Genomic DNA, 12,384 nt, shown 5'->3' on the forward strand with positions numbered 1-12,384 from the left:
GAGAGGCCGCACAGCTGCCCGGTCTCCTTTAAATGCCGCTTAATTGCCAGCAGTGTTAACTAATGCAGGCAAAAGTGGTGGGGGAAGGGAGAAGGAGACTAAAGCAGTGAGTTGGTGGCAGTTTTTCCTTTCTTGGGGCTTGTTAAGGCTGTCTTGCTGGGTACCTGGCTGTCAGATTTGTGGCTCCTGAGCTGTGGCTGTGGGTCGGTGCTATATGGATGCTCTAGGGAGCCTTGTTTCTGACTCGCTGAGTGATCTTGGAGAAACGACTCCCCATTTCCACCTCGGTTCCCTTCTTTGTGAAACAGGGAAGCTTCTTTGTTTCCATCTTGTAGGAGATGGCGTGGCTCAGTTAATATGTATGTGTAGAGTGCTTTGAGATCCCGCCCTGACAGGTTGATTTATTGTATTGAGCTGATGCTTCCCAGCCACACCTCTGGTTGCAAAGCCAGTGGTCGCCACCACATGCATGCGCTGCACTATGAGTCCACCCTCTTCAGGAAACTGGGATGGGAGGAAGTAGAACAGGTAGCCCAGGAGTGTGTGAGGAGGAAGGAATGAGAGGTTTGAAAGGTCCTCTTGGGAGATGAATTTCAGGAGAGTTGGATGTTCCTCTGTATTCAGCTGGTTCTTCAGCACTCCAGCATAAGGCCTGGATGCAGGATCCTATTTTGGGTCTGATTCTGACAGTACTACATAAAACTCTGATGTTCTTCTCAAGACATAAACTCATGCTAGGAGATTTTCACGGCCATGTTTGGGGAACGTCCTCCAACTGGGAACTGGGAACTGGGAACATCAGTTGCATGTCACATTGTCCACCCAATGACGGGCTGAGACTATATGTAGCCTGCCTCGGGAAACAATGACCCGCTGCAGTAAGGTCCCTGGCACCCAGCAGAGATAAGTCTGAATGGTGTTCTGTCTCCTCCGGCTTCCCTGTGCCGAGGGGACACTGTGCCACGGGGAAAGGTCATCACAGGCGGCGTTTACACATGGAACCCTGCCAGGGCAGGCTCAGGTTGATCTCTGTAGCCTGGCAGAAGAGCTCCTTGCAAGTGGAGAATTCTCTCCACAGCACTTGGGAGCCTAAACCTGAAAGGATTTGCTTGGAGAAAGAAGTGAGCAGGGACTTCTTGATACAGCAGGCAGATAAGCTGGCCCTGGGGCAGAAGGTTCCATAGGGCGGCAGTCCATGGAGTGCAGTTGGGTTGTGGATGAGGCAGCGGTCTGCGAGGTAGGCTGGTCCCCATCCCATTAGAGGCTTTGTAAACTAGGACCAACATGTTCAGTTCAGGATGGTAGCAGAAGGGGGAGCTGTTGGGGGGTGAGGAAGCAGGATGGTGATGAGCTCACATCACCTTGGAGTGCAGCTACTGTGTACGGGTGGAGATCAACCCCATGCAGAGAAAATCGATGGTGAAAGTATGGATCAGAGTAGCCAGGTTCCCCTTTGTGAGTAAGACTCATTACAGCGCTGGAACTTCTCTGGGGTTTTGAGGGAGATGCCTGCAACATCTCTGTGCAGGGTCTGACTTTTAAATAGTTGGCTTCTGAAGAGCCCTGCCCTGGACTCCCTCTGCCCCTCTCCCTTCACCTGTATCATCTCAACCTGATGTTGCTGTTTCCCGGGGGATTATCTTTATTGGAAAGAGCCATTTGGGCTGCAGATCTATGTAGAACTGGCTAAATCCTCCCAGAGTGTCTTGTCTTGACATGCTCTGAGATTCCTTAAAGTCTGGCGTACATGGCATAGAGTCTTCGGAGCCTGCCTCTGCTTTTCTCAGGACTGATGAAGAGGACTGACCCAGCAGGGCTGGTCCCTGTAAGGGGAGGTGGACCCAGCCCCATCTCTGGTACAATTAGCTCACCTCCCCAGGTGGGGAGAATGAAGGGCATGTGGTTCAATCAGACTACTATCTTACTTAGCCCAGAGGCCCAGGGAGAAAGGGGTAGTGGCAGCAGCAGTTGGCTGCAGAGCTCGAGAAGGCTCGTTTGGATCCCCTGAGATAGCAGGAGAGAAAAGGACTGCAGTGAGGTAGGCTGGGGTGACCTGCCAAGGCAGAAGAGAGACCAAACTCCAGGAAAAGCCCTGGGAGTCTGAGCTCTGGTAAAGAGTGAGATGGACGTTAAGTAAAGTGTGGAGGACAGAGACCCTTTTGGTTTGTGTTGTACTTGGACTCTGAGTGGGGAATAGCCTGGAGAGTAAGCACTCTGATAAGAGGGAGAAGAACTACAAGTTGAGCACAGGAGGGGTGGCAGACCATTGGTTTATGTTAATTTGGGACTGTTGTTGAAGGTGGTGTGTATTTTGGACGGGAGTACCCTAAAGGGGGATTGAACTCTGAGAGTGACCCAGCCAGAGGCCTAAGCCCTGTGAATCCCTGGGAGAGTCAGAAAAATCCTGGTGAGGGGAAACTGAGGCAGGGCCACTCCATGTCACAAGGGGGACTCTGCAGGTGGCGACCAAGTGGCTGGCCTACTCTGTCACACCTACCCAAGCTAGCCATAGTGCTAGAACAGTAGAAGAAATGTGGAGAAAGCAACAGAACAAGAGAGGAGAAAAGCAGTGTCCCTGGGGAGCTCAGTGTGTCTCTGTAAGAATTTGCTGCCATGGCTGTCCCACACAATGGCAGCAGATTCCCAGAATTTGGAAAAGTGCAGGACTCGAAAGAAAGGCAATCATCAGTTACACAGCTCCATGCATGCCAGTACCCAGCTGAGAGGGTGGCTCTTTCTCGCAGCACAGCTAACTGGCAACACACGTGACCTGAACAACATGTATCCTCACGTGGTGCTCAAAGGCAGGACTGGTTTGCTCTCTGATCACATCCCTTAGATGCTTTTCCATACAGAACTGCCGGGACACCCCTTAATGACTCAATCCTCTGCTGAGGAATGTTGGGGGCTTCTGGGCCTGATCTCCAGAACCTTCTGGGGTACCAGGCACCATTTCTTACCACGGGGCTGATGGCATAACCGGGTGGCTGTTTAAGAAGCAGGTCTTGCACGCAGGGAGCAAAAGCTGTTCTTTAAATGATAGCTCACCCTGTGGGCCTCTGTTTTGATTGTTCTTGCGGTGACACTTTTTTTGGTATTCTGAGCTTCAGAACAAACTAAACTTCTCTACATTGGAAAGATGGATTTTTTTTTTGTGTGTGCTAACAGCAGAAAACAGAAGCATTTTGAAGTAGTGCCAGATTGCAAATGACAAATACACTGTCTTCTTTATTCAGAGACCTGAGATGCTCTTCTTATAAATTAAAAAAAACAGTGGATATTTAGGGGAAATGTTTTGGAGCCCACAGTATTGCTGTTACTTACTTACTTACTTACACACACACACACTGGTTTATTTATTTATTTTCTAAATCATTTTCACTCTCCTAGGAGGCTTTTTAGCTGCAGTGGCTGGAGCTCAGGGTTCAGAATTTCTTCTGCAATAGCCAAAGACCTTGCTACTGCCTAAAGCATCGCACGGGAGTGGGCTGAGTTACCTTTCCAATATTGCACTAGATGTTAGCCAACTCATCAGCTGTCACAGGAGAAACAATGCGCGAATGCCACCCACTGCCCTCCACTCATTGTGGGCTGGGGCTGGCATCTCGGAATACCGAGCCATGTGCCCTGGTAGGTAAACAATGGAGGAAATTATTTTCAGCAACGTTCTTGCTTCTAAACATAGGACCCACTACTGCAGTCCACATGCACACGGGAAGCCCAGTTGAAGTCAATGGGACTCCTTGTGTGAGTAATGAGTGAAGCTGGGGGTTTTGCGGCTGCATGTCTAGCTGGGTTCTGACTCTGCTCACCTGCAGACTACAAAAACAGGCAAGTAAATCCTGGTATTGGAGTGCATATATCCTACAACGGGAATCCCAGCTGTCTGACTGGTGTATGCCAATGGCTCCCCCACCCTCTGACCATCTGTAAAATTGAAAAAGATATCAGTATCTTCTCTTGTCTAGCCGTAAATAAAAGGAAAGTAGCCACAGCCCCATGGAACCTGCTTGTATCCACTCTCCACCCCATGAAGATTATAACCCCAAGGCTGAAAACCCATGATGGATGCAAAATGGGAACCTGTCCATTTCTGAGACTCCTCAGTTAGGTTCACAAAAGTGTGCAAAATGGGAAGTCATGGCTGAAAAGACGGCCATTGGTATTTAAAACTAAGCACGTTCTGCTATGTCTGGGATCTTAACCAGCTTTAATTATTTAAGACATGCATAGAAATTCTGTAAAACTCCGTAAAAATCTATTGCTTATCATAAGAGATCCCAGTGTCTTTGCAGAGTACATACTTAGCAATTAAATGACAGTGCTCGTTCTCTCCAGCCATCTCGAATGACTGTATTTGCCTTTTGGAGTAGAATTAGTCCGAGGAGCTAAGGGTGCGTGTGTGTATCTAATTCATGGTTACTCAGAGTATGGCGGTATCATTTCCAGTTGGGGTAGACACATCAGCGCTAGCTCTGCTTGAGCTAGTGTGCTAAAAATAGCAGTATAGCCTCAGTGGCCCAAGCAGTGGGATGGGCTAGCCACCTGAGGGCATACCTACAGTTTCAGACACAGTTATACTTGGGGCGACTAGCCCATTGTGCTGCTGTGGCTACACTTCTCCTTTTAGCATACTAGCTTGATCAGAAGTCGTGCAGATAGTTCTAGTCGAGCTGGCAATGACACTGTCCAGCTCCGGGATCTACTTTACTACCCCACCACCAGTGACAGTGCACTATGGCATGTTCAGATGTGTCGGGGGACAAATGCGCCCCACCCATCAGGGTAGAATATTATTGAAACAATAATCCTGTGCTACCCATTTCGAACCTTAGAAGGATAGAAATGTTGGGCTGGAAGGGATCTCGAGAGGTCATCACGTCCAGTCCACTGTGCTGAGAAAGGACCAAGTAACCCTAAACCAGGGGTCGGCAACCTTCGGCACACGGCCCATCAGGGTAATCTGTTGGTGCCACAAGACATTTTGTTTACGTTGACCGTCCGCAGGGCCGGTGCAAGCTTCCACCTTGCGCCCCTCCCCCCAGCCCTGCGGCAGCTCCCCGCCCCACCCTCCGCCCTGAGGTGCCCCCCCCGGAGCAGCTCCCCCCCCCCGTGGAGCCGTGAGGCAGCTCCCCACCCCAGCTCACCTCTGCTACACCTCCTCCCCGAGCACGCCGCCCCCGCTCTAATTCTCCTCCCCTCCCAGGCTTGCGGCGCCAAACAGCTGATTGGCGCCGCAAGCCTGGGAGGCAGAAGAAGTGGAGCAGCAATGGCGTGCTTGGGGAGGGGGCGTAGCAGAGGGGAGCTGGGGTGGGGAGCCTTGCGGCAGCTCCCCCCGCACCCTGAGGCACTCCCCTCCCCCCGGCAGCAGCTCCCCACCCCCTGGCCTGGGGGGCCGTGCGGCAGCTCCTCGCCCCAGCTCACCTCTGCTCTGCCTCCTCCCCGAGCACGCCGCCCCCCCCCGCTCTAATTCTCCTCCCCTCCCAGGCTTGCGGCGCCAAACAGCTGATTGGCGCCGCAGGCCTGGGAGGCAGGAGAAGTGGAGCAGCCGCTGCACTGGGAGAGGGAGTCTGAGCTGCACGTGTCAGTGCATCGCTGGCAGCCCAGCTCACAAACGCTGTAAAAAAAAAATTGGGGGCACCGCTTTTTGGTGCCCCCAAATCTTGGCGCCCTAGGCAACCACCTAGTTTTCCTTAATGGTAGCACTGGCCCTGACCGTCCGCAGGCATGGCCCCCCGCAGCTTCCATTGGCCGGCAGTGGCAAACCACGTCCACTGGGAACTGTGGAGGGCCATGCCTGCGGATGGTCAACATAAACAAATGTCTTGTGGCCTGTCAGTGAATTATCCTGATGGGCCACATTCCAGAGATTGCTGACCCCTGACCTAGACCATCTCTGACAGGTGTTTGTCTGACCTGTTCTTAAAAACCTCCAATGATGGGATTCCACAACCTCCCTTGGAAGCCTATTCCAGGGCTTAGCTACCCTAATATCTAACCTAAGTCTCCCTTGCTGAAGATTAAGCCCATTACTTGTCCTGCGTTTAGTGGATGTGGAGCACAATCAATCATCATTCACTTTATAACACCCTTTAGTATGTTGGAAGACTGTTCTCAGCTCTCCCTTCACTTGTCTTTTCTCAAGACTAAACATGTCCGGTTTTTCAACCTTTCCTCATAGGTCAGGTTTTCTAAACCTTTTTTTATCATTTTAGTTGCTCTCCTCTGGACTCTCTCCAAATTGTCCATCTTTCTTAAAGTGGACACCATATTGCAGCTGAGGCCCCAAAGGTGCCGAGTTGAGTGGGACAGTTACCTGTTTCTTATATATGACACTCCTGTTAATACATCCCAGAACCATGTTAGCCTTTTTTTGCCACTGCATCACGGTGTTGACTCTTATTCAATTTGTGATCCACTATAAACCCCCAGCCCTCCAATGCTTCTTGCTGTGAATGATCTGCCTGCTGAACCTCATCTATCTGTTCTTTTGCAGGTCTTTAGTTGCAGCAGAAGGTCCTGGCAGGATTTCTTCACTGGTAAGTGCTGTGTGGTTTCCTTTGGTCCAATTACCAGCTAGTGTTGAAGCATCTGTTAGTTATTCAGCATTGCTCTGTGTGTTTGTTCACTTTCCTACACTGGACTAACACTAGTGAACAGATTCACACCAGTGCGCTAAGTACAGGATGAGGCCCAATAAGTGTACTGTTTGGCACAACACAGCCCCAGTGATTATAGGCTATTGATGGGACATTCACTCTGATTCATTGTATCTCAACGATCGGGTTCAGAAATTGACAACTGTTAGTTCTAGGATTTTTTAAAGCAATATAGAAAAATATTGAGGGTCTGATCTTCCCCTTATGTGCAGGAGTTCTGTGCCAGTACGGCCACTGACTTTGTTAAGGCTGCTCTTGACTCACACCTGTGCCAAGGATTTCTCCCCCGTGGCATTTAAAACGAGCACAGAAGTGTGCACCCATGTAGGTGCAACAATTTCTGTGCCATGGAAAACTGGGCTGTTACCACTATTATTGCATGTCTGTGTAATCTTCAAAGGGAAATTGTGCGGGCATCTTCCGTTCTGCCTAGATACATTTTGATGGATGGAAACTGGAAACTTCAATTCAGTAATTGACATGATGATTTAAATAAAAGCCGGGATGCCTCTAAATCATCGTAGCAGTGAGGATGTCCCTAAGGGCTAGGCTTGGGAGGACCTTTTCAAAGATCAGAAGGCAAAGTGTTATGTAGGCATAGAGCAGCAATTCCCCTCAGGACCTTGCAAAGGAGCAAGGTTTAGATAACAAACAAACGGAGCATTTTAGGTCTGTAAGAAAATGTGAAAAGTCAAAGAGACAGGAGCCTGGCTTTACCTGTGTTGGACGAGTTGATGTTGTCATCTGTAACCTTTCCAGAGACAGCTTATTTCAAACCTTCCCTTACAGATGCTGTTCCACAGCTACCTAGTCCCTGTATTTGTTTTCCATTTGTTATACAAAGTGCAGTAGCAAATTACACATGAAGTGTATTAAACCTGGCCACTTTCCTATCAATTGTAGGACTTGTCGATTTCAGCCAGAGAGGGACTTGGCTCAACTTTCAAAATGAAAAATCACTTTATTAAAAAAAGGGAAAGCATCTGAGTTTCTTAAAAATGCAGAAATGTTGTGGGAAATGCTGCAATTTCTATGAATGGCCGAGTTTCTAATACCAAATGTCCAAAGTTAGTTGATATTTAGGAACTATTTGCAAGGCAGGCAAATGAAATCTAGGTACATTTTTAATTCACAGAAGTTCTTACAGTATATTTTAAGTACCAACATTGGTTTTATTAATAGCATAGACTGTAATGAGGAGTTCTGGCTATCATGGAGAGTTATTTACTTTGCAGAGTAACTAAACCTAATGATAGTGCAGAGCAAAAAGAGGATGTTTACATATGGGAATGACCTCCCTGTAGAGAAAGAAAAAGATGAGGGAAAGCGTTATTAAAGCACATTTTGTGCTTTGAAAACTAGCAACAGGAAAGAGGTGCACTTCTGATGTGGGGCCCGTATGTAAGAGGGTGCATGTCAAAGACACCCCATGTCCTGAAAGTTATGGTCTGCATGTGAGCAAAGTGAATACATTTAGGAAATTCAGAGGAATATTTGTTGGAAATTTCTTGCCTGTGATCACCTAGCTGACAACTAGAGTAGATGGGCCACTGGCCTGTCCATATGTAATTTTTCCCAAACCTCTATTCAACACTGAAAGGAATCCTAGAAGACTGAGTGCGTATTCACACTGTATCTTACATGACGGTCCTGCAGCAGTGTGTATATGTAGTCACTGACTAAAGGTGATCTCTGCTGGGCTGAACTAAGATGAAGTGGGGCCCACATCAACCAAAACATTCCAGCCCCCCAACATCTCACACCTCTCACTTCAAGCTACCTCCTCCCTTCCAGTCTCACTCCATTCTGTGTCCTATTGCTCAACATGGGAAGGGGTGGCAGGGCTTTCCTGGTCTACTGCTTTGCACGAATGAAGGGGCCTCCTTGCAGGTCCTCTTGTTGTCTCTGCCCTGCTCTGCTGGCATGCTGGCTCACCCGCCCCGGCGTGTGCTGTGAGCTCATCAGACAGAAGCAATGAAGAGTTCAACACTCCCCCATCTCCCAGTTTAGCTGGCCTGTAAGTATGTCAGGACAGACACTGTCTTCTGCAGCAGCAAACTGGCTGTCAGCAGGGCTGGATTAGCACAGGCAAAGTAGGCACGTGCCTGGGGCCCAAATTCATGGGGAGGGCTCCAAACTTTGCATTTTCTTTAACCGATGCACAAACAGAAAGAACTTCACTCCCCTGCATGAGTAGTGTTGCGACGTGGCGCACGGGGCCGCAGTGCCACTCAGATATGGTCCAGCTGCCCCTGCGTCAAGACTCAGTCTTTGCCCACTCATGACGGAGGGGCAGCTGGGCCAGATTTGAGTGGCATTGCAACCCCGGGCGTGCCAGGTCACAATGCCACCCACTCCAGTGAGCGAAGCTCTTTCCGTCGGTGCACAAATCTGCCCCTGTGGATGAGGGAGCGGAGCTAGTCCTCATACACCTGAGATTCACCTTGCCAGTCCCAACAGAGCCAAGGGGAGAAGAGACCCCCCCACCCCACAAAGTGTGTGTTTCCCTAGGGCCCAGTGATGGGTTAATCCAGCCCTGGCTATCGGCGCTTCATAAATGCTGATAGCCGGTGAAGAAGCTGTGCTGCGTTGCAGACAGGCAGGTGGGGGGAGTGTGTCGAAGAGTGGCAGGGCCTGCGGTCTGGCTGGGCTGAAGATGGAGGGATCCCTCCAGAGTGAGAGAGGAGGGCTCCAGGCTGTATGTGTGTTGGGGGTGGGGGGGTGGATTCTGCAGCCAGCAGCTGGAACTGGCTCGGCTAGAGGCTGTTGGCACCATCCTCTGCATGCGAGAGCCCCCTGCTTGCAGTAGGGCTTGGATCTCTGTGTTTAAGAGGATCCAGTTTTAATCTGCCACTGAGTCTGCTTTATTCGGAAAGCCTGTTAGAGGCAGATGATAGGTTTGTTAGCTAAAGTGCCCAGCTTGTTGTGCTTTGATTGTCATCCCTTAAAAATATATATCGCAAAGCACTGCCTAATGAAAGAGTGGGTAAGGCAGGGGACTAGGACTTCTGGGTTCTCTTCCTGGCCTTGCCACTGACTCACTGTGTGTCCTTGGCTAACTCTCGTAAGACCCCATTTTCAGCAGGTGTGTGTCCAAATCAAGGTACCTAAATAAATGCCTGTCTCTTCCACAGTTGTTGAGCACCTGCAACTCCTAGTCCCTTTGACCTCAATCGAGTTGTTCTTGACCAGGATAAATCCTGTGGCTGATAAGCTGCTTGCTAAAACAGCTTCAGTAGGTTTGCTTTGTTGCCTTAGCTTCCCCCTACATAGAAGAGGAACTTGGTACAGACCGATACCTGTGTCTTTCCCTATGGGACATTATTAGCACTCTTTTCAAGGAAAATAATGTTTATTAATAAATCGTGACATCAGACCAGCAAACTACTAAATAAGGTGCCATTGGCTGGTGAAGAAAAGGCACCTAATGATGGGAAAAGAGAACTGAGCTTAATGAAAGTATTTCATTAGAATTCCTTTTTGGGTTTTAGCAGAGTATGCTGTCTAATATCTCTGTTTCAAGGGAGGCCTTTTTCCCTTTTTCTTTGTGATCAGGTCGTTCCTGCTGTGAAGCTGAATACAACATCTTTAAACCTAGTGCACAGCCTAAAACGTTTAGTTTGGAAAGGGGCAGGGGCAAGAGTATTGAAAAGAAGGTCATGTGGCGAGAACATTCCCTTTGTTAACAAGATCCCATTGACGTTGTAACCCTCAAAATAAGGCCGTGGCCCAGATTCAGCTCTCTGGAGTAAACCCACTGACTTCACTAGTTACCCCAGATCTACTCTTGCATAACTGAGGTCTGAATTGGGCCCTCTATATCTGAAGACGTCTATGATACCTGGGTGCGTAGTTGTTTCTGATCCCACATGGCGACGCAATGTCTATTTTAGTTCTGACTGTATCCAGATTTTAAAATAGCCACGATCCCAGAGTGTGTCTGAATGAGATGCTGACAATGCAATGATGTCTTCTCCTCCTCTGAGAGTCAACTGTAGTGTTCTGAAGGCTCCAGCGAGGTTAGTTTGGAGTGTCTTCCCCACGCCCATTTGCTCTCTTGCAACACAGTCCCACCCCTTTTGGAATGAGTGTCAGCAGACCCGGAAAATGATGTTCTTTCATCACACTGAAACAATCAAGAGGCTCAAAACATATTTACAGCTTGCTCCCAACATTGGCAGCCACGGCACATCACTGCTTTCAATCCAATTTACTGTCCCCGACGTGACTTGGTGTTTCAGTGAGAACTTTCTCACCTCCCTCTGATCGAATTCATTTAGGAGGCTGGCTGCCTTGCGGCTTCTAGCCGGTTCATGTTCAGCAGAGATGGTGGCATGCTCGTGATGAGATTGGGGAGGGAAAGCCCCACCCTTATTTACACCTCAGGGCAAAGCTTGGATGTATGTCCTACAGACCACACAACACAGAGGACCAAATTCAGAAGTGGATGAGTGGAAGTTAAACACCAAAGGCACAGACAGAGGCAGATAAAATGAAGGGCTGGGGCTACTTTATTTTCCATCCTCCTGTTAGTTGGGGATGCTGGCACACATTCAATGGATTAAAATCTGGCTAACCAATAGGTCTCCAAATGTAATTGTCAATGAGGAATCAGGATCAAATGGGTGTGTGTCTGTAGGGCCCTGCAGGGACTGGTTCTTGACCCTACACTATTTAACATTTTCATTAATGACCTGGAAGAAAACATAACATCATCACTGATAAAGTTTACAGGTGACCCAAAAAACAGGGTGTGTGTGTGTGTGGCTAATAATGAAGAGGGCAGGTCACTGACACAGAGCAATCTGGATTGCTTGGTAAACTGGGCACAAGCAACAATATGCATTCTAATATGGCTAAATGTACATCTCTACATCTAGAAACAAAGAATGCAGGCCATACTTGCACGAAGAGGGAACTCTGATAAAGATCTGGGGATCATGGGGGATACTCAGATGAATGTGAGCTCCCATTATAAGATTGTGTTGAAATGGCTAATGCAATCCATGGATGCATAAACCAGGGAATCTCAAGTAGGAGTGGAGAGGATATTTTACATCTGTACTTGGCACTGGTGCGACAGCTGCTGGAATACTGTGTACAGTTCTGGTGTCTTGTCCATTCAAGAGGGATGTTGATAAATTGGAGTGGGTTCAGGGAAGAGCCCTGAGAATGATTAAAGGATTGGAAAACTTGTCTTACAGTGATAGACTCAAGGAGCTCTATCTATTTAGCTTAACAAAGAGAAGGTTACGGGGTAAGTTGATTACAGTCTATAAGAACCTACATGGGGAACAAATATTTAATAATGGATTCTTCAATCTAGCAGAGAAAGGTACAACACAACACAACAGCTGGAAATTGAAGCTAGACAAATTCAGACCAGAAATAAATCATACGTTTTTAACAATGAGCGTAATTAACCACTAGAACAACTTACCAAAGGTTGTGGTGGATTCTCCATCACTGACAATTTTTAAATCAAGATGGGATGTTTTTCTGAGAGATCTGCTCTAGGAATTATTTTGGAGAAGTTCTCTGGCCTGTGCTATACAGGAGGTCAGACTAGATGTTCGCAATGGCCCCTTCTGGCCTTGGAACCAATGAATGGAAACACTGGAGAAAGAAGCTGCTATGAAGAAAAAGGGAAGGGAGATGTTAAGACAAGAGTGAGGCTACCTCAGGACTATGAAAGGAAAGGAAACGACACGGGTGCCTCGGAGAT

General features: G+C 48.4%; 1 protein-coding gene across 3 annotated transcripts in view; it reads left to right on the top strand.

Moving 5' to 3' along the window:
- LINGO1 (leucine rich repeat and Ig domain containing 1) overlaps nt 1–12,384 on the top strand; it is a 467,217-nt gene that overhangs the window by 163,745 nt on the left and 291,088 nt on the right. For all 3 annotated transcript variants that reach the window (XR_004647509.1, XM_034784385.1, XM_034784386.1), the window contains exon 3: nt 6,497–6,539. The gene's annotated coding sequence lies outside the window, so the exon portion shown is untranslated. The remainder of the gene's footprint in view (nt 1–6,496; nt 6,540–12,384) is intronic.

Source organism: Trachemys scripta, chromosome 10 (assembly GCF_013100865.1).
Source record: "Trachemys scripta elegans isolate TJP31775 chromosome 10, CAS_Tse_1.0, whole genome shotgun sequence".
Taxonomy (NCBI): domain Eukaryota; kingdom Metazoa; phylum Chordata; order Testudines; family Emydidae; genus Trachemys; species Trachemys scripta.